This window comes from Anthonomus grandis, chromosome 12, assembly GCF_022605725.1.
Source record: "Anthonomus grandis grandis chromosome 12, icAntGran1.3, whole genome shotgun sequence".
NCBI classification, from domain to species: domain Eukaryota; kingdom Metazoa; phylum Arthropoda; class Insecta; order Coleoptera; family Curculionidae; genus Anthonomus; species Anthonomus grandis.
Genome location: NC_065557.1, coordinates 15825689 through 15848381, shown reverse-complemented (window position 1 = coordinate 15848381; position 22693 = coordinate 15825689). Strand labels below are relative to the sequence as shown.

At 31.6% G+C, this 22693-nt stretch overlaps 1 protein-coding gene across 2 annotated transcripts in view; it reads left to right on the top strand.

Annotated features, from left to right (window-relative positions):
• Positions 1-22693, top strand: part of LOC126742764 (C3 and PZP-like alpha-2-macroglobulin domain-containing protein 8) — a 334454-nt gene that overhangs the window by 185070 nt on the left and 126691 nt on the right. The gene's annotated exons all lie outside the window — the stretch shown is intronic.

Genomic DNA, 22693 nt, shown 5'->3' with positions numbered 1-22693 from the left:
TAAAAGGGCAATAAAACGGGTACTCACATAGGCTGCACTAATTTGCCACTTGTTTGTGAAATTCTTGACAAGTCACATTTGGTAAAACAGCTACATTAGGAAATAGGACACTTTTCAATATTGTAGTCACATTTAAAAATTTTTTTTGTCAAGTCCTTGACATCCTTTTGACTCTTTACTAGTAACACTAATACAATAAATAACCCTAAAATTTTATTTAAAACTTTATAAAGTGTTATAAGTTATTACACTTATAATTAAGTGTTATAAGTTAGAGTTATTCCCCAAAATATGGAATATTGATCTTTTTGTTGTTTATGTCCAATTCTTAAGATCATTTTTAAAATACATCTTGTATATTGAAGAGTTTTGGTGCGATATATTTAAAATGTCTTTGACCAATAGCTTTTTTGCTTTTTAAAATTTTGACATGTTTTTCTTTTTTCTCTTAGTGTAAGGATGTGCTAGAGGACTTATTTGAATTTTATTCTTTTTTACGTCCATTAAAAGAGTAAATGAATATAACTGTCGTATTTTCATCATTCTTGTTTCCCTATAAATTATCTGATTTTTCTCAAAAATAATTTTAATTGTCCATTTTTGTACTGTATTTAGTTGTCTTAGGTAACATTCCCTTATCCCACCCCACCCTACAAGACCATAACTTAATTGAGATTGAACTAGAGAATAGTACAACATTTTAAGTTGGTTAATGCCTAAGTACTCTTTTAGATTCTTAAATTTCGAAACTCATCCTCTGATCTTTCTCGTTTATTTGTGTATTCCATTTTAGATGCTGATGAATATAAATACCTAAATATTTCATGGTACTTGTCTCTGGAAAAATTATTGATTGATTTACTTATAAAGCACCTAATTTTGGTAGGTTTTTTTTGTATGACGTGAAATCTATGTATTTTGTTTTATCAACATTAAGTGATATATTGTTTGCCTCAAACCATTTCGTTATTTTTAAAAAGTCTTTTTCTGCTTCAGTTTTCAGACTGTTCCAAGTTTCTCCTATATAGAGTAATATAGGAGGTATCGTCTGGGTAACATATAATTTTTCCTGTGATGGATAAATGTAAAAGAGTGTTCATATATAGTATAAAAAGGAGTGGTCCCAATACTGTTCCTTGTGGAACGCCACATGTCACTTTTCTAAAATCGCTCCCAGTGCCATTTATTTTTACTGTTTGCAGTGTATTTAAAAGATAACTGCAATTAGTTTCTAAGCAATACCACGAATGCCATACATTTCCAGTTTCCAGGCAAATGCTTCTGACAAGTCTACAAAAATACAAAGCGTTGATTGACTTTTGTCAAGGGAATTATACAGGATTAAAGTTAGTATTAATATGACATCTTCTGTAGACTTTTTTTCAGGAAATTAATATTGGCTCTCAGACAACACATGATATTTTATTAAAAAATTTACAATCCTTGTTTTAATTGTTTTGACAATAACTTTTAAGATATTTGATGCGAGTGACACTGGTCTGTAATTATTAACATCATATTCAGATCCATTTTTATGCAGCGGTATAACTACTCCTGTTTTAAGCGCTTCTGAAAATGTGTCACTACTAAAACAAAGGTTAATAATATAACAAAGGGGATTTAAAATATGCTTTTTAATTTTTTGTAGTACTTCGGCTTTTAGTCCTTCATATCCAGGAGCCTTTTTAGTATTTAACTAAAGAGTTATATTTTTTACTTCCTGTGGGGTTGTGTCATAAAAAATATTGAGTGCTTATTACGTTGATTTTCTTTAAAAGTTTTATTTATTGAGTTTATTTTAGAGGCAAGCTTTTCTCCTATTTTGCTGAAAAAGTTGTTAATGTAGTTTGAAAGGTTTGTTTTGTCTGTTATTATTTCACCTGAATTTAGTTTTTATATTGTTGCTTATTACATAAGTTGTTTATGGTATTCCAAAAACTTTTGCTTAAATGTTGCTATTTGTCTTGAAATGTTGTCTTTCTTTACTTGTTTTGTTAGTAAGTTTTTGCATTTTTTATACTCTAAGTATTGATTTTCTGGTTGTTCGAGACATTTTTAAATAGATTATTATTTTAAGTAATTGCTTTGTTAATAGTCTTATTGATCCAGTTTTCTTTTCCTGTATTTTTTTCTGTTTTGCTTTTGTGTATGTTTGTTTCTGTCTATATAAAAGTTTAATTTTTGAAGAAAGTTATTTGTTAATATATCTACGTTTTTATCATTATATACAGAGGACCAGTTTTCGTTCATTATATTCTTCGTAAATATTTCATAGTCTATAAGTGTTTTTAACCGTGTCTCCGTTATTGTTGAAATTTTGTCGTTTAGTTCGATTATCAAAGCAATAGGATAGTAATCCGTCAGTTCATATTTAAAAATAAATGACTTTGCATTCTTGTAATTTTGCGAGGCGTTTTTTTACCAAAAAAGTATCAAGGCAAGTTTTTGAAGTGGATCATGTAATGTCGTTAATATAACATGTATATTCAAAAAACGATGCTATATTTTTATATTTTTCATTTAACTCATAACCCGAAAGGAGATCAATATTTATATTGCCAGTTACTATATGAGTTTTGTCATAATTTGTAGATATTGAGAAAAATCTGGAACAAAAAGTTTTTTATCAATACTTGGGGACCTATGTATACATGTTACTACAATATTATTGTTCTTACCAATCTCTAGCTTAATCTCAACCACTTTTGTTATGACGATGTAGTTAATTTTAAGCCTGAAATTTAAGAAACTTTTTATAAAAACCACAACTCCATCGCATTTGTTAAGATCTCCTTTATTGTAAACTCTTTCATAACCAATCATATGATTAAAATCCATCAATTGTGAATTTCAGATAATACGATAATAACAAATGTCACTGAAGCTTTTTTAGTAAACATTGCAACAGATCATAATTTTATATGAAATTAATAATGGTGGAAACATAATTAAGCTGCTCGTTTTGCTTTTGAGATACAGGGTGAAAGCTTTTACTTTTAGGGCGCTATCATAACTCGCACCCCATATAAGACAAAATAAAAATAAAACTGATTTAAAGATACTTTTGCGTAAAAGTCATTGACACATAGTTTAAAAAAATATTAAGTGTCATTTAAAATCTATGATTTAACTTGGCCTTTTTAAAATAAAATGCCCTTAATTTTTTGCTGCCGTTAAATTCACCTATTTACAATTAAAATAGTGTAAATTTCAAGTGGTACTTATTTTGTTAGGTGTATGAAATTTTTTGCTTACACCTTTTTTTTTTAAATAATTTATGTTTATTTATTATGATTTTAATATTTCATAGTATTTTTGTTTCTTATTATATAGTATACAAGGCTTTTGATACTTTTTTTTAATATTTTTTTCTGCTTTAAAATTAGTCCTTTTCTTAGGCTTAATAACCCAATTTTTAGTAAGTTAAAAGTAGTTTAGTAGTTTTTATCTAACACTAACATATAATTTAACTTTATTAAAGATAAGACCTAATCAATAATTTCATTCCGGTTGTATAAAATTATCATTATATAGAAAAAAGATTTTTTTTGAAATAAAAAACAATAACCTTTAAGTACTTATGGCAAACAACTGATTGGAACTTTCTCTCTGATAATATCTATTTTTGTAGGTCTACGAAGTCATTATCTAGCATGGTATTCGAAACCTTGCCTCTTAGCCCAGTCAGAATCAAACATCATAAGCCCTGCTCTATTAAAGGCTTACGTTTATCTGTAAAGAAGGTGCGTTCATGATTTCACAGAAAAATGAGAAATTCTCAGACAGCGCCTTCTTCTATAGTTAAAATTTTTCACATAACTTTAAGGGCTATCAAGAATATTTATTATAATAAGTGGCTGACCGGAAGTATTGGTAGGGAGACATTGTTGAGTGTAAATGAATTATGAAATAAGGCAACTGCTATCTCAATCCCTATTTTAACCCCTTATCAATTATTTTGTAAATGTTGCACAAAAACACAATGAATACTATAACTCCTACACTCATGTTCACTTTTACACCTCCCTAATGAAAATGTATATGGTTTATTTTTTACTTCCATAGTATAGGCAGAGCTTCGCAATATAATAAATGACATTAGAAACAAAAAATCATCTGGGATAGATTGGTTTACTCTGCAAATATTTTAAAATCTGCCACAATGCACCTTAAACCATATTATGAATTTAATTAATAAGAAGACGCAATTATTATTCTATTGCATAAAGATGGTGATAGAGGAAAAGTATCGAATTATTGGCTAATTACACTTCTTTCCACGTTATCCAAAATTAGTTACAAAATTTAGATTATTAAGTAACAAATGCACCAATGATGTTTTCCCTTATTAATAAAGCATACTCCTGTCTAAACAAGGAATACTCGATAGCAACAATTTTGGGCGATTTATTTAAAGCTCTTGACTGTGTAAGTCGTAATATCTTAATTAATACTGGAACTTATTACACCGCTACGGGGTCAGAGGAATACCTTTTGCTTTAAACTTTGCGTTACCTTGTAAAGGTTAATATGATGACGTTTTCTTGTAAGCCAGTAGACTGTGGGATACTTTAAGGTTACGTTCTGCGGACCATTTTGTTTCTACTTTTTATAAATGACATCGCTAGTCCGGACATCAGCGGTTAAAGATGTTTCCTTTGGGAACTATACAAGTTACGATACGTTAAATCTGTTAAATTTTTGAAACTTAGGTATTGTAAACAAGTCTAAAATCGGAGTCACAAATACCCACTTAAGAACTGGAAGCATAATCTTTATCTTGCAACCATACGGTCAGAATTAGTTAAAAGGTCTATAATATACTACAATGCAAAAAAAGCATAATTATCTGCCATTCGAAATCAAGTCTATATTTCCCAGATTTTGAAAGGCTTTAAAATTACACTTGTTGGAGAGAGCAATGAGATTGAAGAGAGTACAATAAACCACTTTTTTATTTATTAATTTAATTGAACCTTATAATTATTCTTTTATTAAAAACTTTGATTTTTTTCTTTTTGTTTTAGGATTTTGTTTATACGTGTACAGAATACACAATAATATAAATTATATTATATGTTTTCTTTGTTTTTTATTATTTTATTAGCTTCGTCTACAAAATTTCTAAAAATTTTTTTTACAACAAAATAAATTATTTATTCAGTAGCTGTTGTTATTAATATTAATATTATATTCTGTATCGATTGCATCTTAGATTCTGATACGCACATTGATAGGTGGCTCAAAATATTATATCTAATTTTTTCCTTTTAATTATTTGTAGTTTTGTCTGCATTGTTTCTTTCTGTACTATGTAAATCACCTTATAATATATAATACAGTAGTCATTTAGTGTTGTATCTTAGGTTAGGGTTTGTTGTTACTTATAAAGTTAATTTCGCCGAAGAGTTTTCTCCCATTGCGGTATTTAGATCAACTATGTAAAACTATTATATATAAATGTTACCATTTTGTGTAATTTATATAGTATGGTGATTGAAAATTGTATTTACATCTTGTGTAATAATCTATATATTTCTAAAGATATGCTCTAAATAAATAATGTCTTACAGATCAATAAGATTACCCTGAACGGTACAGCGAAAAGGACTTTAACCAGCTACCATATATTAAAAGAACTTGAATAGTAAATAATAATTTCATAAAATCAAATTAAACTTTTTACAAGGAAAAATACAAGCAAATTTAAATTTAAAAAAATTAGTGCACTTAAGACCACACGACTAAAGTAAAACTTCGATATTCCATACACTGGCTATAAAAGAAAGAGAGAAAGAAAATGTACGCGCGCACGGCTCTCTCTCTCTTGCTCCTACAGTAATATACGAGCGCATGCACGCATGCGCCAGCATACTCCCCAACTCAAGAGTGCGTAAAGAAGTTTTACTTCAATAAGACAATTATTAAAGTTTAAACAAATATATCAATATAGTAATTAAAATATAAGCAACAAACTACTAAAATTTTACACACAAAAATATTAACTAAAAGTTTAATATTTACAAATATAAGAGTTTTAAATTTATAAGTACTTAATAAAGATTGCTTGTTAAAATATTTTGTAATACTCTTTGTAATTATTTAGCTAATTCACTTAGAATAATTATAATTAAATATAGTATCTTTGAGAAATGCCTGGCCAAATGTTAAAAAGGCGTTCCGCATTCCACAAAAATTCATGTTTCATACATGGCCCAAAAACGTATAGTTTCTAGGCTACAAGGTGTTAAATGACCTAAGTCCATATAACCATTGAAAGCGCCAGTAAACACGCATGACATAAACGTAGGACCTATCTCCAGAAAGGCAGGTCGAGCTTGTGGGCCTAAGTGCCAACAGCGGCGCCTGTCGCATTGTTCCTTATTATTTATTTGTCAGTTTACCTTCTGCTTCGAACGTGTTTGCGTTAAATTTTTATTGCCATGGAAGAAAACGTGCAAATGGAGGTTAAAATAAATAAGAAAAATGACAAGAATAAAAGAAGAGTCAGTGGAAAGGAATATCAAACTAAAAGTGGCAGATTGCGGCCTGCAAAATCATTGCCAGCGGAAATGGTAAGTTTATGGTTATGTCGAATTGCTTCCAATAATAATTTAATGCGGAAATATCAATAACGTTTCACGACCAGCATGTTGCTTGGTTAAAAACCACGCCTCTTAACTTTATAGGTAGGTACAACATGGTGTAGATGCTTTTGGTATAAAATGATTGAGCATTTTTGTTTATAAGAGAGTAATTCGCACAAAAACTTTTTAGTTAACTTTAAATGGCTTAATTTTATTGACCAAATTACCAATTCTTTGTATTAGGTACCTACCTAGTTTTGACATCAGTATTGTTTTTGTTGATTTAAATGATCTTAAAATAATTGATTAATACATTTCATTGGATACTTAAGGTTGTTTTTTTGTAGGTAACTTGTAAATGCAAGTACAGTTGCCGCGTGCTTTCCTTTGAACAAAGGTTAAAGCTTCACCAAGATTTCTATTCACTTGATGAAAAAAAACAAGGAACCTACCTAATGGGAATCATACAAATAGCCGAAATTCAAAGAAAGCGTCATGGCCACTATGACACGCCAGCTGCGAGTCGAAGGCAATGTTCAGTTTATTACCAGATTCCAGATAAAGCAGGAAAATTACTTCACGTATGTAAAAAAACATTTTGTAACACATTCGCTTTGTCCGACAAGAGAGTACACAATCTTGTTTTAAGAAAGCAAAATGGGGAATACATCTTTAAAGAAAAAAGGGGAGTAAAAAACCTAAAGTTCACTGAAAGGGATGAGTTATCTGTTATAAATCATATAAACTCAATTCCGGCAGAGGAGAGTCATTATGGAAGAAGTCAGTCTTCTAAAAAGTACCTTAGTCCGGATCTTAACATCAACCGGCTTTTTCATGCATTCAAAGATAAATATGCAAATTCCGTGGTTACATACAAATATTATAGTCGAATATTTAAGACAAAGTTCCCCAATCTATCGTTTCATCGACCAAGGACCGACACATGCAAGATGTGTGATTTTTTGGCATGTTCTATTAATTTGAATAACTCCGAAAGTTCTGAGGCCAAAACGAAATTAGCTTTGCATCATAGCAAATACAAAGCTGCTCTTGCAGATATGCATAATGATGTTTCTAATTCAACCTTGCCATCTAGTCAGTTTACTGTCATTTCTATAGACTTGCAACAGGTTATGTTCGTTCCAACATTAACCCATAGTGACATGTTTTATAAAAGACAGCTTTCGTGTTATAACTTGGCAGTACACATTAGCAATATTAATAAGGCCTACATGTGTATGTGGCATGAGGCCACAGCTTCCAGAGGTGGTGACGAAATTGCCTCCTGTCTTCTTACAGTACTCAACGAACCTAATACTTTCTGCTACAAGGAACGGTTAATCATCTGGTCAGATAACTGTACTGGCCAGAATAAAAAGCGCATGATGCTGTTTTTGCTAATTTGGCTTGTAGCTCATGGCCAATTTAAAGAAATTACTCACAAATTTCTTATCAGTGGACACAGCTTTCTCAGCTGTGATCGAGATTTCGCTGTAATAGAGAAAAGAAAACGAAATTCAAAAGCTTTTAGCTCCTCAGAATTACACGATATTGTAAAAACGGCGAGATACCATAACCCATTTGAAGTCATAGATATGGATTTAGTCGGGCACTTTTTTGAAATTCAGCAAACAACTGATACACTTGTAAATACCAAAAATATGAACATTTCTAAAGCCACAGGAATTAGAATTTCTGACAGTCTTTTACGGGAAGGATATATTGAAATGAAAACGTCAAATGGCACATGCGAAAACTGGTATAAAATTAAAATATTTAAAAAAGGAAAGACATTTCAACACTTAAAAGAAGCAACATTCCTGGAAAAACCTAAAGGAGTAGTAATAAACCAAGTTAAAAGGAAAAATTTATTGGAGATGGTACCGTATCTTGGTAAAGAAGAATATAAGGAATTCTACAGATGTCTTCCAAACTAGTTTAGTTTGTTCATTTATTTTAAGTTTTGGTTCTTTTCTTTGTATTAATACAGAATGTTATTTTTTAACTAAAATTTTCGAGAAATAAAGTTTTTTAGTTTTGTTCACAATCCGTTGTTTAAAATACCCAATAATAATAACACGGTACTTAGGCCCTCCAATTTAAAACCTTCTCAGCACGTCAAAGCTAGGCGACCTAAGTACCACAAATTAAAACACGCTCTCCTGTAAAATTATGTTTTTGGCACTTAGGCTCTCTAGCTTTTCCACCTTTCAATTGTAAACTTATAACAACCATTATTCTACAGGCTTATATGTATATTTGAGATCAAGGCTATGTATTTCAACTTGTTCAAATATATAGACTTTACTAAAGGTGTGTGTGAAGGTTTGTCACGTCGGCGTCGGGTCGTGTGTAAAGCGCATTAGACCTTGCAATGTCCAGTAGGGGTCTTCAGATGTTGGGAATATTAATATTCACCTGGTAAAAGATTCCTTGGTATTGCGTGATGTAAGTTGATTATGTATTCCAATCGAAACGTCATGCTAAATAAAGATAATGAAAGTTCGAAATATATATTTTAAATTATTGCTCTAAATTGTATTAAAAAACCTTTGATTTAATATTTAAGGTTAACTATAAAATACTTAAGAAAAGTTAAAGAACAATCATAAATTGTTTTTAGTGCTACATATAACACATGCTAATAACGTATAAAATATAAAAAAGTCAAGGGGGTACATTTTTTGCTCAATTGTTTTCGACAAGTTGTCTACTGAGAGGCCTTTGGTCTTAATACTTTTGTTTAAGGGTTTTATTGCTAAATATAATTTCAAAATGTTTTTTTTTAATTCAAATATAGAAACAATGCATTTTTTTTTAAATAGAGCCTTCTGGCTATTATTGTTGAGTTATCTATTTTAATTCTGTAATTCTATATCTTTTTTCTAAAGATTAACTTTAACCATGTTGGTTTTTTTCACTGTCTACTTAATACAATAAATCTGATGGATTAATTTGGATCTATATTGCCATTTGAGCCTGAGTCATTAATTTAATTTCAGCTCTTAGTTGGGCTAGTACCATATAATGTTAATTAAAATATAATTAAATGAAAAGTTTGTAATTACGTTCTCTCACAATTTCACAACTTTAAGTTATGCAGTTTCTTAATAAGATTTCCTTAAATTTGCCTTAAACAACTTTATGTTTATATAATAAAAAGAGTATTTTTAATCCATTTTTGAAATCTGATTTCAACCAAATTATCTAAAGAATAAAAAGTTTTACGTTAAAAATGAAAAACACGAAACCCATTTCCGTTAACGTGTACCCTCTTTTAGCTTTTACCAATATTTTTTCCAAAAAAAAAAGAAAAGGGTCGTCTTATTAAAACAGACAAGGTAGCTTTATTTGAATTAGGATGTTTATTTGATATATGGTCCTTAATAATATAATATTCAACCTTATTTTTATAAAAAAAACTAATTTTTCTTCTCCCGTTTTTCCTAAATACTCAGTAAAAATTACTAAGATTTAATAATTAAGTACTATTTATTATTTAAGTTTGTTTATTAGCGATCGGTAAAGGACTTTGGTAAAAACTTCATGCAACTTGGGGGAAATTATATTTAAAACAGGAATAGAATCTTAAATTTTTTTTAGGTTAAGAAAACTACTCCTGGGTTGTTATCAGATTTCAGACAATTTAGATTCTCTAGGGGAAGAACTTTCTTTAACATGATAATTTATTGTTGTTATTTCACTAATAGTATGGCAAAATTAAAAATGTCCAATATGTTCTCTACTTAACTTACTTTTGATGCATTTTAAGTAACTATTTCATTTAGGAATTGATACATCTGCCACTGGATACACAAATTTGTCACAGAAATTTTTTTGTTTACGTGCCCGCGTGACCCATATACGTCACATAGCTCGAAATTTTATTTTAGAACTGTATACCGCGTCACAGCAATTATATACTCATCTTACGGAGAGTAAAATATATGTTCTAGTGAGCAAAAAAATTATATTTTGCGTTTTAATTTGAATTAAAAAATTTATTTTTCAGTTTAATTTAAAATAAAAATGTAGTAACATAAATGATTTATTTTAAAATAAACAAAATATACTAAGAAAAAATAGTTTGTAAAAAAATGAGTTTTTGACCAGGATAACACCAACACAAAAAAAAACTTAAGACCAATACAAAAATTTCTATAAACTACACTAGTTTTAAAAAATTCAACGCGAACATGTTTTTTGCACTGTAACCTCAAACATTATCATTGATGTCTATTATTCCTTATGTACTAATCGAAGATTTCACAAACCCTTTTTGCAGTTTTTCCAACATCGCGGCGTAATTAACCCAAATTCGCTTAATACGCCGCATGTCCATATTATATGTCACGAAAATTATAATTTGTTATAAAATCAGAATTTTCCTTAATCATAAGTAAAAGAAAAGCCTAAAATTAAAAAATTACTATATGTTTCATATGCCCTAAACAACATTTTGTTTGGTGGCAGTTAACGTGTTAAAATAGTGGCATATAGACGAACCTTACCTAATTATATCTAAAGTGATGTATACATATATTTTTTCCATTATTCTAGAATAAAATTTGTTTTTTTTTTCATAAAAATAAGGCAGAATGTATTATTGCGGTTCATACATCAAACAAACATTGTAATTCAAATAGAGCTGCCTTGTCTGTTTCAATAGGACGATCCGCCTATAAACTAAAAGTGGGTATATTCTAACCAAACAGCGTTTCGTATTTCTCATTTCTACCGTAAACTTTCTTATTCTTTAGATAAATTGGTTAAAATAAGATTTGAAAGATACATTAAAAATGCAATCTATTCCAAGAAGATTTGTAAGATATTTATCCTTTAATCAGGATGGCATATATCCAGAAAGAAGTACTTCATAAAAGAACTTTTTGATCCATTTAAGCTTGTATGTTTAGACGATAGCTGGAAAATTACTGTGCTCTTTATATATAAATTATTACCCAATAAACTCGATTGCATCAATTTACTAAATCAGATATCGCTATGTATTTTCATGCTTAAAATAAAAAACACTCGTATGTTTTACTGCGAGTGACCTAACAACAAATATTAAGTAAATCTCCATTATATTATATGTGTCAAACTTTTAACGCTAATAGTTGACATATTAACATTTTTTTATTCAAGTAAAATTATCAAAAACAAACTTCTTTCAACATTTTATTAACGAATTTGGCTACGATATTATTTTTATTCTATAGGAGTAGTATTTTGTTAAATTTCTTTATCTTTGTGGCACATAGATCTATTTGTTTTTCTTTTACTATTTAATTTTTATCTTTTGACCGTGATACAAAACTAGAGCTTTTTTCTCATATCTATTATCGTATACGTAACTTTATACGTAAGTTAGCTTTTTATAACCTATTCAAAATGTATTCGGTAAGTAAACAACAAATTTATGAATTTTTGTATTTTATTTAAGTCGGTGACTGTTGGAAATAAGGAGCTATTTATTGATAAAGTTGATGTAACAAATTTAAACAAATTTTTGATTAACTTATTAACAAACTGGATAATTAAAATAGATGAATATATGAGATGAGGTAAATAAAAACTGTGAGTCTCCACTAACTTATATTTCAATTAAATTTATATATTGCTAAAAATTAATGGTCCATCTGGGTTCAAATGTCAATGTTCAATGTCTATCCAAATCAATCCATCAGATTTATTATAATAAGTAGAGTGAAAAAAAAACAAGATGGTTCAATTAACAGGTCTTTAGGAAATTAGAAAATTAAAATTAATGGTCCAAAAACTTAGTAACTTGACATAATTAATAGCCTAAATGGCTGCGTCATTAATTTTGATTTTTTAGTTGTCTAATTTTCAATGATATGTTAACTTATACCCGTTTCTTTTTTTACAGTCTTTACTTTATCTAATAAAAATTTTAAAACATCTCTATGCCTTATGGACTATAAAGTACATACCCTAATCCGATCTAAATATATTCCTGCAACATATTTATACAGGCTGTTTGAAAAATACTAAAAAAAGGTTTTACAAACATTGGTTAGAAAATGCATAGTTTATAAGATATATATTTTTTTGAAAAAATTGTAATTACCTTAAATATATTGTCGTATTTTAGTTATGTAGTGTTTTAAAATATAACTTTCACTATCCTTCCAATCATTAAAATATCATTTTGACTTACAGAATATCAAGATTAAGCTACCCCTTTAATATTTAACTTACTATGCTAACTATCTTTTTTATTATCATTATTATTATGTAGTCTAACTATAATTTTTAAGATATAAATAAAAGAATAAATAAACATTCTGATTAAAATATTTTAAGTCAATAGTTTAGATTACCAAGAAAAGCAAAAGGCTTATCCATTTCGTTGACATAATCCCTTTCTAAAACTGAAACGCCAACGACTAACGAACAGTGTCAAAATTAAAGTAGTTTGCTTTAACTATTCGCTTAGTTGGTTCGCCAAAGCATGTTTTTGTTAATTTGTCCACTTTCAGAGCGATGAAACTATCCCTTATTACAATGGAGAATAATTTCTCTTTTTGGGCTCCAGTGGAATTCATTTTGCGGTTAGGCTGTCAACTGCAGCTTTTGAAATATACGAATTTCAGGTTTTTTAACTGAGGACCTGCTGTGGTTAGTTAAATAATAAGGACTTTAAACTCTATTTTCAATAAATGTATATAAATGAAATATGTTATTATAACCTAAATATACATAAAATTCCGCTGTAACGAGCAAAAGTATGAACCTTAAAAACCTGGTTTAAAAGCATTTTCATTTTAAAAATGCATATTAAGCTTTATAAAGTAGACACGGCTATTTCATATATACGTTTCACAGTATTCCGTATATATTCCAAAATCTGGTATGTCCAAAAGCAATCATAGAGAAAGCTCTTTAACAATTTAGGATTTCGAATTGATGTTGGCGCGGCTTTTTCCAAAATACTTTCATTTTGCTACCTAGGGCTTAGTTTAGATTGGAAATACCCAAAGCCTCGTTTTACCTGAAATAAATGCCGGTTATTTGATAAAAAAGTTTTATTAAGGCCATCAATCGAGGCTCTATAGAGCGATTTATTTAAAGTAAATTAAATATTTGAAACTTTTTAGTTTTCAGCCTTAAAGTACCGTATTAATGTACATTTCGCTTTACAGGTTTCTCTTTGATTAAATATTTGCATAATCAGAACTTAATTGCCAATTTCACCGGGTGTGTTTGCTAAATTTTGTCTATTAAGCCGCCATCACCAGCTGGGGAGAGATTTCCCGTATAATGGAATGGAAACTTGCTTAAGGTTTGCTTCAAATTGGGTTTCCGTTACGAAACGTTATTTACACTTGCAATGGGCTGTAAAAATTAAATAACGAATTAATTGCCTTATGATTATTTTAGCTCAGCTAAATGATTGAAGATTTTAGAGTACGATTCCTAGGTAAAGTACCCAAAACTACGAGGAGTTCCTTTCTAAAATTTATATTATCGGAATTGCATCAATGGAGTAAAGGAAAATATTGAAAAGTGGCAATATCGGAGTGTCCTTAGGAGACCCAGGAAAATAAAATATTTAAAATTATTTAAAAAAAATCGTCAACAACTTATCATGATTCCTTATGAAAAAAAAAACTGACTGTAGCAGAATGCATAATATTAGACAAATAGTAAAAGCGCCCTATTTTCATAATTTTGTCATACTTATAATCTAATAAGACCAATAATATAAAATAATGTTAATAGTGGTATAATATAATATAATACAGAGTGTTTTTAAAGTTAAGTAATTTATTTGAACACCTTGTGAAACTCGTCAACAGAAGTTAATATGCCAAAAATCACCTACATAAACGTTGCATAATAAAAGAGTTACTTGACGTTATTGAAAATTGCTTTTTTAAATTATTAAGGAAAATGGTTACCGTTTTTACAATAATTGTTTAAAATAATCCCTATTAATTCTATTAACACAAAATCTTGCTCGGCGAATCCACGACTCTTTATAAGTTTTAAAAATTAAATCCTGGTGCGCACGAATTAAATCACAAGAATTTTCACTGCGCTCTTGAAGTTCTTCTGGAGTATTTACTGCTCCATTAAGATACACTAACTCTTTTAAATAGCCTCACAAAAAAAATTGCAAAGCGTTAAATCTAGGGAACAAGGAAGCCAAGAAAAGAGTTCATTATGCCCTATATTCGAAAACCTATTATTTAGATGTTCATGAACTTCTCGTCTACAATGTGGTGGAACCCTATAATGTAGGAACGACATATTCTGTCTCATACTTAGAGGAACATCTTCTAATAATTGTGGCAGATTGTGTCGAAGAAAATCATAATAAGTTTCACTGGTCAATGGAAGTGCATAAAAGGAGAATCTGATAAGCATGCCACCTAATTCGCCAGCCCAAATATTTAATAAAAATCTATGTTGAATTAATTTTGTAAAATTTTCATTTCTGGCAAAGTGTACTTTAAGCCGCATTTTGGGGTCCTTTTCGACCATTACTAAAATATCTTTCTAGAGTTGTAACATTTCAAGTTAAGCAGCTCTTCCAGCGTGATTTTCTCGTTGGAATATTTTCTTTAAATAACCTGTATATGTTATTAACTAAATGTATACATTGGTTTAGTTATTAATAGATACGCATAAAACCTATGCTGCGGCTGCATTTTGTTGGCACTCTCAATAGGTAAGTATTATGTCTACTGTTCATTGTTTTCGTAAATATGGGCCATTTTTGCGCAGAAAATAATCAGATCAATCAAAAATGCACTATAAAGACACTAATACGACTGATCAAACCAAGGATTCATACTGAAAACTATAGAATAACACAAATTTTGGAGGAGATAAGAGCAATAACCAAAAAAAGTAAAAATTTATTACCATGCTATATCTTTTATTATGCAACTTTTTGTATAGGTGATTTTGGTATATCAACTCCTTTTGACAATTCTTACAAGCAGTTAAAGTAAATGACTTAAATTTTAAATAATACCCTGTTTTAAGGTAAAGTAAAAAGTTATGTTAAAATTAAAAGTAATTATTTTCAGTATTAGTAAATCGTAGATATTATCCATTTTTGTTATGTATTTATTAAGTAAGGACTAAACAGGCTGAAAAAACTTAACAAAACAAGTAGAATTTAATCCAAAAAGCCTGAAATGTTTGATGTCTATAATAATTACATAGATATGAGATCTATGACTTATATATGACATTTTCTTAGATTTAAAATTAAAACAATTAACTAATATTCAATATTTGCTTAATTGAGAAGATTTGGTAACAAATATTTTTAATTGGTACGCAGAAGTCCATTCTTGAAGTAGAGTATAACATAGTTGATTAGAAAAGGCGGTAAGACTTTTCTCCACAAGTGGAAATGCCAATCTTTGTCAAGAGTAATGCTCGTTTCGATGAGTTCACTCATAATCATTAAACTCTTACACTACATCGCGACATCACAGCGGCGATGTTTACTCTGTCTGTACTGGTAAACCTCTAAAATAATCTTATTAATACAAAAAATAAAAATGATTTTTTTAATAATAAAAATCAAATTATAAATCATGGTATTTTATTCATTAAAAAATATAATACCCTTTGGGTATTATATTTTTATATTATTGGGTATTATAAAATGGTATTTAAAAACCTTGGGTTTATAATAAGCTTTATAAATTTCAGTATTTATTTTAAATTCAATAATACTATCGACGCTTTCCTCACGGGGGAAAAGTAACTTAACGCGGAGGTTTGTATAACCAAGCAGAGTAAAATCTGAATTATTAGGTACTCTTCAAATATAAATAATAATAGAAGAGAAAAATACATTTTTAATTTATATATTTTTACTTGTCTGTGTTAAATATTCAGTTTTCTTTAATAACCTTTGTTACTTACCTATTGTTTACTTGTTTGTATTATTAATTAAAATATAATCTAGTTTATGATATAATTATTTAAATTACTTAAGACACCGATAATAGAGTTTTATAAGCTAGGAGCTTTTAAATTTATATAATTTGTATTAAGTCTGAAGTTCTTTTTAACACCTTTTGTTGCCTAAAGTTATAAGTTAATTAAGGCATTTTTTTTCTTTTCTACTTTACCAATATTATCTTGTTTGGTTCTATAATATATATTATTGATCTTAAACTAAATATCTAAAAAAATATTCTTTTTTTTTACTATCTTATTTTCATTCCTTTGTTTCACCATATATGTTTTAAATTTCTTAATTTTTTATTATCTATTTATTTCATTTTACTTACAGCATCACACTGAAAAAAATGATTAAGCAGAAAAATTACTGTAAAAAAAAATTATTGAAGAGCAATTATTGAGTGGGATAAAAAAAAAATAAAAAAAATTACGCTAAATTTTCTAGTTCATTTATATGATTTTTAATGTGGTGACCACACTGGACTTCAACATTGATCTCATATAAGAGAAATATAAAATTTTCAGACTAAAGATATTAATAAAGGTCTGTGCGTTCCTAATGAGAAAACCCAACGTTTGGTAACTACGAATAATATGTAGGATATGTAGCTTAGCGGAAAGGGCGCTATTGAACGTCGCCCCTAAATCTCTGAATTCCGTTGCTCTCAACATTTTAATCTCTAGGCTATAGATTAAATTTATACCTATTAAATTATAATTGCTTAAGGTAAATATAATATATACGTTATAAAATCAAGTTTTTTAATAAATGAAATTCTGACTTATATCCATTTATATCATGCATTAAAAAGCAAAAAAATTATTTTAATTCAATAAATTTGAAAAGCGTAAAAGAACCATTATTCTATCATTATCTATACCTATTAGCTTATCTAACTTGATTAACTGCAGCTTGGAATAATTCAATTGAAGTCAAATTCATCCATTGTTGTAATTTTTTCAGCCATGAATTCTATCTTCTGCCTGGTCTCGTTTTTCCGTTTATTTTTCTTTCAATTATGAATTGTTGCGTTCTATATTTTTCGCTTCTCATTATGTGTAACTTGCTTTTCTTCTTTTGACAGTATTCATTATTTCTGTTTGTTTCTCCATACGGTTTAGGACGTCGATGTTGGTAGTACGGCTTGTCCAGGGAATTTTTAGCTTCCTGCGGTAGCACCATATTTCAAAGGCCTCCACTCTTCTTTATGTTGTTTCTGTTAGCATCCATGTTTCCACACTTTAGATCAATGTGCTAAAAACATAGTCGAGCCTGAGATTACAAAGCACCTTATGCATGTTTTTAAATATTGCTTTCGCCTCTTCTCACAGATATTCACCATTTATACCAACCCCAATTGTTGTGTTTTCCAATGCTATTTTAACTATTTCCTCCAAATATACATTAAACAGTAAAGGTGACGGGAAACATTCCTGTTTTATTCCTTTTTTAATATTGACATTGTCAGTTGTATTGTTTGTACTGTCTTTAAATCTTGCTTTGGCAGTATGATTACAAGACAAGCTTCAGATGATACTAAGATCAGCAGCCTTTACACCATTAGACGCTATCTCTGCATCTTTTAATACCTATGTACTTTTACAACGAACAGAGCTTCTTTTATAGATACTTTTTTAAAACCGAATTAAGTGTAACCTATTAGTTCCTTTAAATTAATAATATTATATTTATCCATGTATTATTTGAAAAATTACCTTAAAGAGCGTGACTCATTAAGCTCTATATTCCTTGCATTTGGACTTTTTTTTGCAGAGGAATAAAAATAGATGTCAACCAGTCTTGTGGTATTACACCTGTATTGTATATACAGCGTGACAATTTAAAACCTTGAAATGGCCATATATTAGAAACGAAAAACTAGAAAAATGCTAAAAATAGTTTATATAAAGCGAAGGGGGAACTAAAACAAGCATATTATCCTACCCTTATCTGCAATCCCTTGAACAGGTCAGATACACCCGTAAAATCTCTTCTAAAAAGGGAGATTAGGTGAAATATCATTTTGAAGCTTTTGAAAAATGCTTTCCAATGATACCATAGAATGCCACGTTTCAGAAAATTCTCTGTTTATCAAGGAAAATAATTAACTATAACACTATTTTCAAATTTCAATTATTTAATTAAATATTGAAAATGTTTTCCGTTATTTTAAAGACAATAATAAAGGCTATTTTCAAATTCTTCACGTACATTTACAAATATTTCTCCGGATGTAATACGGCATTCCTGAACTATTCTATGCTGAAGTTGCTCTAGTGACTCAGATTCCGTTTTAAAAACCACAGATTTAAGGTAATCTCACAAGAAAAATTCAAGAGGTATTAGGTCCAGGGATCTAGGTGGCCATTCAATAGGATTTCTTCTTCTAATTCACTAGTCAACATAATGTTCATCCAACCATTGCAACTAAATAATTGTTCGGTTGAAAACACTTCAATTAAAAAGACAGTGTAAGCAACAGTGTAAGCGGCAACCGCGCTCCGTCATAGACAATTTTTGAGAAGCACACCAGCCCGTCTCCTTTTTCCGAGCTTTTTCAACAGTTAAGAGGCACTATTGTGAGAGAAATCATCGTGTTGTTACCTTTCTGTTTTTTCTCTTCCTCTTTTATCTCTCGTAAAACAAAACATATCAATCTATTGTTTCTTTTTTTTTTATGGTAAACACAAGCACAAGAGGAAAGGCCTATGTCACTCTTGGAGTGCTGCTTGCGCGAAGATATTTGTGGGCATTTATCTTGAATCGCTGTAGGTTGTATGCCTCGGGAAATATGTGAGGTGGAAGCCCGTTCCACAAAGAAGATATTCTCCAGATGAATGAGTCCCGATATAGCGACGTCCTTGGGGTAGGCAGGTGGACTCGATGTTAATGAGCCGCAACTGCTAGGCGCGTCCTTCTTGCCGGAACAGCCCTGGGTGGAATCAGGCCTGCCAGCTCAGAGGAGCACTTTCCGTGATAATAACGGTAGAATAAACAGAGACCAGCCACCTTTCTCCTGTGCTCCAGACTCTTTGTCAGTTCTGGTTTGTCGATAAGACGAATAGCTCTCTTCTGTATAGAATCCAGCAGGTTTAAACTATGCTTGGGTGCAGAGCTCCAGACATGCGAGCAATACTTGAGGGAAGGGCGTATTTGAGCCTTATAAAGAGTCAGCAGCTGTTCTGGTGTATACAGTTTTTTCGTTTTGAAAAGCACTCCGAGTTTTTTGGAAGCCGCCCTGGCGACCTCGGCAACGTGGTCATGCCAGGACACACTATTGGTGACCTCGACTCCTAAAAGATGTAAACATGATTTCGTTGGCAATGTTTTCCCTGCCATAATCAGCTCCAGGCCACCAAGGTTAGTCTTCATCGTAAATACTGCAGCCTCCGTTTTTTTGGCGTTAAAATTGACCAGATTGTTACCGCCCCACTCCAAGATTGCCCTAATATCGTTGTTGGTTGAAGCTACTTGTTGCTGCCTAAGATTTTGAGAACTTGCAGCTGTCGTTGGTTTGGCGGACTTAAATGTGGAAATAAGTGTGCTATCGTCCGCAAAGCTGTAGATTGGATTGACAGTGGTTCCTAGCAAATCGTTGATATATATCAAGAAAAGGGTGGGGGATAGAATGCATCCTTGAGGAACTCTAGCGTTAATGTTAAATTTGTCTGAGAGGTATCCATCGACGGCTACTTGGATTGTTCGTTGTTTAAGAACGCTTTCGATCCAATTCAATAATGAGTTTTGTATGCCGATTGAGGAGAGCTTGGTTAGCAGTCCCTCATGCCACACTCTGTCAAAAGCCTTGGAAATGTCAAGAGCGACTGAGCGGGACTCGCCGTGCATCTTCATGGCCTCAGTCCACAAGTATGTGACGTAAGCCAGAAGATCGCCGGTGGATCTAAGCTTTCGGAAGCCGTATTGATGATCGCTGATTAGTCCAGATGATTCCAGATATCTTAACAGTTGTTGGTTGACTGCTTTCTCCATAATCTTCGATATTACTGGAACTAGTGCAATCGGGCGGTAATTGGAGGGCATCGTCTTCTTACCCTTTTTGGGTACAGCTTGCACTCGAGCAGTTTTCCAGCTTGTTGAAAATTGGCCCTGCTTATACGATGCCGTGAACAGTCTACATAAGGGAGGAGTCAATTCGTCTGCACAACGTTTTAGTATTAGGGCTGGAATTCCATCGGGTCCAGAAGCTTTGTTGGTGTCTACGCTTTTAAGAATTTTATTTATAATTCGTTGGGGAAACGAAATTTCTCCCATCGATGAATTCACCCTTGGCAAATATGGCGGTGTTTTGCCTTGCGAGTGCAGAGTAGAATTGGACGCGAAGAGTTTACCCAGTAAGTTGGCTTTTTCCCTTGCTGTTACCGCCATAGAACCATCATCTGCTGTTAGGGGTGGCAAGGCCGACTTAGCAAATCCTTGACTAACGGCTTTCGAGACCGACCAGAAAGATCTTGTTCCATTTGGGCAGTTTAGCAGTTTGTTTTCGATCTTGTTGTTGTGACTCTCTTTGCATTAATCAATAATTCGCTTGCAGCTATTTATGGAGGCTGAAAAGTTCCTCCGATTTTCGATGGAAGAATGTTGACGCCATTTGCGATATGCTGCGTTTTTAGTGTTTACTACCTTTTTGCAATTCAGGTTGAACCATTGCTTGTTGTTTGATCCGCATTTGGTAGAAAAAGGGATATAAGCTTCCATTGCTGCCAAGATCGTTTCTGTAATTTGGTTTGCATATTCTGAGATGTTATTGGTTCTAAAGCAGACTTCTTTCCAAGGGAATGAGCGATAAAATTCCCGAAGATGGTTTCACTCTGCTGATTTATAGTGCCACACCTTCCGCGGCATCGCAGGATCCTGCGTTTTAACCTCCAACTGGCAAAAGACTGTTATCAATTTGTGGTCCGATGTTCCTAGGGGGGCATGTACTGATACAGTGTACGAGTCAGGCTCCGAAGCTAAGACCAGATCTAGGAGACTCGCGAACTCGCCGTCTCGATCGGGGATTCTGGTAGGTTCCTCCACAAGCTGCGTGAGCCCGCATATGGTGGCAAATAGCTCAGCTTCTCGTCCTTCGTCGTCGTTCTGGTTGCAGAAGCGCAGCCAGTTGATATTGTGAACGTTAAAATTACCCATGACGATGATTTCTGCGCTTGGGTAGTCAATTTGCAGATGGTTAATGCAATCAACCAGGTTCAAAAAGAGCCGTCTATATTGGGTATCGCTTGGTGGTCTGTAGATACAGCAGACAAATTTCGTGGCACCACCGGCTATTATTTTGAACCACATGACGTGGAAGTCCGCAGGTTCAAGCGTTTCCTCCCGCTGGCAACTCAAATCGTTCTTGACAAATACTGCCAATCCAAAGTTTAGTCGAAATCGGGTGTGTAGATCGTATCCGGGATAAATGAAGTGAACATTTGTTGTTGAAGGTTTCACCTTTGTTTCTGCCAATGCCAGAATGTGAGGCTTATTTGATTGCAGGTGTTGGTGTACTGCATTAATATTGGTGTTTAGGCCTCTGATGTTGCAGAAATTGATTTTTAGGTTTTTAGATCCGCCTGATGGACCCCCCGACCAGCCTCCGCCCGGAGATCCAAATGGGAGGCGAGTTTACCTCCGGAAATTTTAGGTCGTGAGGGCGCCATTATGCATTTATGTTTCTTCTCCATTTCCCCTTTTGGAAACCGGACACATCGATTGGCGGCGAAACGTGAGTTCCATGGAACCACTTCACGCCGCCTAAGTCCTATGTGGTGGTATTGAACCGGGCGATGCGAAGTGGACAACATCTATCACCAAAGGGGTTGCGTACCGGAGGGCTATTCTACCCCGGCCCTCCCCGGGGAATATTAAGAAGGATTATTAATATAAATCAGTAATTTTAACGTGTAGTTGCATTTCTTTTATTAGTTTAGCAGTGTCAGAACAAACCCAACATAGAGTCCACTTTTAACAACCTTATTCCAACAATAATAAGGATTATAAACTACATGATAAGAACGTGATCCAACGTGTTTGTAAATAGCGTTCTTCTAAACCTAAAATTTCCATGTATGTTCCTCTGATTTTCTATTTCCCGCACTATTGGTGGTTCGTTAGATTTCTGTAGCATTTCGGCATACATGGA